Source organism: Panthera onca, chromosome C1 (assembly GCF_046562875.1).
Source record: "Panthera onca isolate mPanOnc1 chromosome C1, mPanOnc1 haplotype 2, whole genome shotgun sequence".
Taxonomy (NCBI): domain Eukaryota; kingdom Metazoa; phylum Chordata; class Mammalia; order Carnivora; family Felidae; genus Panthera; species Panthera onca.
The window spans coordinates 70,819,932-70,825,931 of record NC_138346.1 but is presented as its reverse complement, the minus strand read 5'-3'; positions in this window follow the sequence as shown (position 1 = coordinate 70,825,931).

The window sequence follows — 6,000 nt, the reverse complement described above, 5'->3', positions numbered from 1 at the left end:
CTCAGGATGAAGCTATTGTTTCAAATCTGTTCTCCCAGATAGTTCCATTTTCACTAGTTGTGAGTGTGAGTGCATGGGTTTAAATATAGTAGCACCAGTTAATCCCAGTGGTCACCTCACAGCCCCTCACCCCCCTCATAGTCATTTCAACCTACTTGACAACAGTGGTTTCTTCACAGGATCTAGTAGAATTGTACACTGATGGGGCTATCTTACTTTTAGGAAATGAAAAATCCACATTTTCTTCAAGAAATGAGAATGTATGATTCTAGCTCATTATGTTAAAATAGATAAAATATTCTTTATCATGCAGAGTGTTACATTGATTTTTTTATTGTTTTCTTCTTAACTATCTACATTTACAGTCACTATCTCTTCATGTCTTTAGGTATATTCTGTTAGTATCTATAAACTCTTTTCCTCTTTCGTAATAACATATATCCAAACCTTATGGTATTTCTAATGTATTGGTATATTTTTAAAAATCCCATATACAATAACACTTTATTTTTATGCTGTCTAAATCTTTTATTTAAAGACATCTGGTACGTTTGGCTCAGCGGACAAAATATGACAGTGCTGAAAAGTAGTATTAGCAATTCTTATGACTTCTTACATATTTTAAGATGTTTATAGAAAAAATTACATACTGTGGTGGATAGAGTAGCAGACTAAGAAAAATTTATCACTGATATGCAATTGTTTACTTATTTGCGATGTGGGAGAAACCAGTAGCTTTTCCTATGGGTCTGATTTATTAACCACAATTTTATATTGTAAAAAAGGCAAAAATTGCCCAAAATATCTGTAAAATAGGAAGACTGAGATTTTAAACACAAGTCCGTTTTTTTTTTTAAAACCTGGCATAATGCTTTGCTACTGTTAATGGTTTCAAAGTGGCTGACTTAAATGCGGTTTCTTCAATGGCTAAAGACAAGCCTTTTGTAAGGCTAGTGATAACTTTTTGGTTTGAACTTCTATGTGAATTATAAATGAAAATATAAATAGTGAATTGTACTTCTACTTGTTACAGAAATTCTTTAGATTTTCAAGTCTTTTAGATATTAAAGCTGAATTAGTATTAATCTAAATTTGAAAAATTGTTATAAAATTTCAATTATGTTTTACTGGTTACCGTTTTATTTCAGAGATACTAACTGATAAAACACTATCTCTGTAATGAGACCATGATAAATCACGCTATTGTGTTAGAGATGTCTAAGAACCAATTTATAGTTTGGTATTTCAGCTTGTGTGTACTGTCCTCTGCTGGATAGAAAACGTCATCCTAGTTCAAATGCACAGCACCTTGCTGTCTTACTACTGATTTATTTTGCTTAAACTTTGCAAGTCTTTGTGTTACATTTGCTGAGGCTAGGATGAAGAAACTTATAAGCCGAAACCCTCAGATATGAGTGATTTGGGGAAGTTGTTTGATTTTTGAAATAATTTTATTACAAATTTTTCAATCATCTGGGAAATGGATTAAAAAGAGGAACTTAATTTAATTACTAGAGTATGTCTCTATGTACCTTTTTTTTTTGAGGCTGAAAACCAAGATTCAGCCAAACCAGGGAACTAGACAGGCCGTGATTATTGGAAGTTTTGTGTATGGTGACTGACATTGTGAATTTTGTGCATTTCTTTTTCAGACTGAAGTTATTTAAAAATTGTACATGCTTAGTAGAGGTGCATGAGAAGAATGCTGGATTTTGATCTGATTCACAATACACATGCCAGATATATTTTGCTTTCCTGAAAAAGTTGTACTATCTTTACTCCTTCTCTAAATCTGTTGCCTTTCTAAGCATGATACCAAAGGCAAATATCCTGAAGGAAAGAGTGATAGATTTTACTACAGAAAATTTAAAGCTTCCGTCTGCCAAAATCTACTATAAACAAGATTGAAAGGCAAGTGACAACTGGGAACAATGGCTGCAACACATATGGTGAACAAAGGGTGAAAATCCTTCTTATAAAGAGCTCTTGAAATATAAAAGAGTGGCCATCATTTCATCTGGCAAGCTAGGTACTGTTATCTTTATTTTACAAATGCAGAAATTAGGACTTGGAGAGGTCTTAGTGTTAGTGATGGATTAGGAATTCAAACCGAGATGGTCTGACCTCAGAGCCCATGCTCTTTTTCTTTCTTTCTTCTTTCTTTCTTTCTTTCTTTCTTTCTTTCTTTCTTTCTTTGCTCTTAACCACTGTGAGACACTATCCTCCATTCCACAGATAGGAACAGGCAATTCACAAAGAAAGCTGTACAATAGACGATAGACATATACCAACTTACTCTTTTCAGAAATCAAATAAATCCAAATGAAAATAATGAGAAAACATTTTTGTTTATCAAACTGATAGAGATGTAAAAAGAGTGGTCATGTTCATAATTGGCAAGATATAGAAAACCAGACAATTGATAAATCCTTTCTTTTAGAAAATCATCTTCGAAGTCCCTAAACTTTGTATGGTTTTCACGCTGTAATTCAATTTTCAGCTTTTTTTTCTGAGAAAGTAGTCATTTATATATATATATATATATATATATATATATATATATATATATAAATGGGATATATATGGGATTTATATATATAAATATGCATATATATAAAAATCCCATATATATACATGTATACATATGTATATATGTATATATGTATATATATGGGATTTAGTTACAAGTTAGTTTCAGAACTCAGTGTCTGTTTATGATAGCTAAAATCAGGAAACAGCCAACATTGGTTAAAAAAATTAGTGTACATCTATAAAATAGAAGCCGGGAGATGTTTAATATGATATTTTAAAAATTATTTAATGACATTTTAATATATACACTGTATATTAAAAGAATAAATCAGGTCATTAAGTCACTAGGATTTCATTTAGAACTTGTAAATTTTTGTATTGATGAAAGACTGGAAAAGTTTACACCATAATATTAACAGGGATCATTTTATTAGTCCCAATAGTGTGACTATAATTTGTGGTTTTTTAATTAAAAATTTTTTTCTACAATAAATAGACATTTTAATTGTTTAAGAAGAAAAGGTTACTATGAAATTTCCTTTAAATTACCTCTTGTTGCACGTAAGATATTTGAAAGGCTAGTCACAGGTTTGCAGAAAGGAAATTTTGATCTCTCCATCCTTTTAAAATTTCCAAGGAATACATATGGATCATTATTTTGATTTTAAAATGGATAGTTGTCAGTAATGTTATTCCCAGCTGAACTCTAATGAGGTAATTTTATGCATAATTTCCAGGTGAATTTCTTAGCCTCACTTGCTGGCCAAATTTTTATTTTATTTTCTTTAACCTCTCCACATTTATATTTGCATTCCTATTCCTTATTTTTCTAATTATTTTCTACTTAATAATGCCTTTCTTATTTTGGTATTTCTTCTTTTGTAACACAATTTCAGTCTTCATTCTTCAAATCTTTTTCCCACACAGTGAAAATTTTGAAAAATTGGTGTGGAATTTGTTGTGAGAAGTGGAAGATTGCCTGCTTGCTTATTTTATCTCATGTTACTTAACAGAATTTAGATTATATAACCTAGTTCCCAATAATGGTGGTTTAATTTCAGCATTTGTTTATAAACTTCCATCAGTGTTTCTATTTTCTGTTAATGTGGGGCTGTTAGTTAGGTCTTATTCCTGAATGGCTGGATGCTTTTTTTCCTTCTGAGCAAGTGATCTCTCTCTTCTATGCTTTCAGTAAGTCCATTTATATTTGGAAACATGGCACAGTACTAGATGATTCAAGCAGAGAAAGGAGAAGCTAAGATCTCTGGCACTCATTTTCCACTTTCTCCTTGTCAAAGTTCCAACGGGTATCTTTTATATGCTGGAATTTTCATCTTGCTCATATGTATCGGGCAGTGTGAAGCAGGCAGGGATTTGAGACCTTGAATTGATGTCTTTAAATCCGGAGTAAATGTTTTGAGGTTGCTAGGATAGACTTGGTGGTTTGATTTGCTGCAATTCTGTGATTTGAACACTGAGTGGCACTAAAGCCTAGGTCACAGACAAAATATTGCTGATTCAAATTCTAAGATTCAGGGGTCTATTGATGGGTATGTCTTTGAGAAAGTGCAAAAAGGATTGGTAAAAGATACTTTGAACTTAAGAAAAGAAAGAAAAGTTAGTTTGACAATAAGTTATATTGGGAGCTGGAAGTTTAACCAAACTCTGTTGCTGTTATTTGTAAATTATTTGAAAACAAGAAGTAAACTGCTGTTAAAATACCAAAGATGCCTAACCTCACTGCAACCTATTCTTGAAATCTTTCCCCCTTTTCTTTGCAGAGAAGGAGGAATTCATACTTAGAAGAACGTTCGCAGACAGAGTGCACTCATATGTATGTTGTTAAGCTCCTGTGCCCACACAGGTTGCAAGACACATAGTAAACACTACTTCTGAATTCAAGCATCTGTAGAGACTATTTATTTATACCTGTAAATGTGTGTTTGTTCATACATTTGACCGAATTTAGGAAATATCAGTGTCATTCCAGTTTGAAAAAAAATTAGAATTTGGTTATTTTGGTGGAGGAAGAAAGTCATTCTTACTTCTCTTGCTTCTCTAAACTTTAAATTCTTTATTTTCTTCTGCGAATATTCCATTGGTATATTCTTATAATTGAGAAAAGGCATATTCTTATAGCTTACATTCTTCTAACATCTATTGGAGTTTTAGCTATTTTTCTTTGGATTATTTTAAAATTATTTTTCTCTTAAATTATTTTCTCTAGGATTGTAGCACACATCCTCAACTTTACAATCTATTTAGAGTTAATATTATACTACTTCATTTAAAACATAAGAATTTGCAACCATAATATTCCATTTACCTGCCTTCTATAATTATTACTATAGTTGTCATCTTTTATAGAATTAAAAAGAAAGGGTAATCTTTGTATTTATTCATACATTTACTATTTCTAATGCTCTCAATTTCTTTCTGAATGTCTGACTTTTATTCTGGCATCCTTTTTTTTTTCAGCCTGAAGACTTTCCTTTATCATTTCTTATAGTCCAGGCATCTTGACAACAAACTTGCTTAGTTTTCTTTCATCTGAAAATGTCTTCACTTTGAATTCATTCTTGAAGAATATTCTCACTGGGTATAGAATTTTGGGTTGCCTTTTTTTTCCCTTTTAGAACTTTTCTGTATTGTTCTACTATCTTCTGATCACTATGATTTCTGATGAAAAGGCAGTATCCCTGTGAATCCTTATTTCCCTGTAAGTACTTTGTAAGGTTTTTTTTTTTTGTTTTTGTTTTTGTTTATGTTACTTGGGGGCAGGGGTTGTTTTTAAGACTCTTCTCTTTATATTTGGCTTTCAGAATTTGGACGATGATGTGCTTAGATTTATATTGCTTGGATTTTGCCAAATTATTGAAATTATACATTTATATCTTTCAACATTATTTCTTCCATTTCCCCCCCCCCCCCACCCTGCATATTCTTTCTCTTCTCTGATTCCTGGATTCCAGTTACACATGTTAGTCTTTTTTATATTTTTCTATGGATGTCTGAGGCTCTGTTCATTGTTTTAATCTTTTTTTAAAATCTGCCTATTCATAAGATTGGATAACTTCCATTGTTTACCTGCAATTTCATTGACTCTTTCCTCCATTAACACCACTCTGCTGTTAAGACCATACAATTAACTTCTGCTTCAGGATTTATAGTTTTTGTTTCTGCAATTTAAATTTTTTTATACTTTCCATTTGTTAATAGAGATTTCTTATCTTTTCATTCACTGAGAGCATATTTCCAATTATTTCATTGAGTAAATTTGTAATGACTGCATCAAATTCTTTGTGTGCTAGTTCTAACATCTTTGTCATATTGGAATTGGGCTTCATAGATTATTTATTTATTCACTTGAGAACGGGTTATTTTTTTTTCCTGATTCTTCACTTGTTGAATAATTTTGAATTAATTTCTGGAAATTGTGAATATTACATTGTAGATCATTTCTATTAC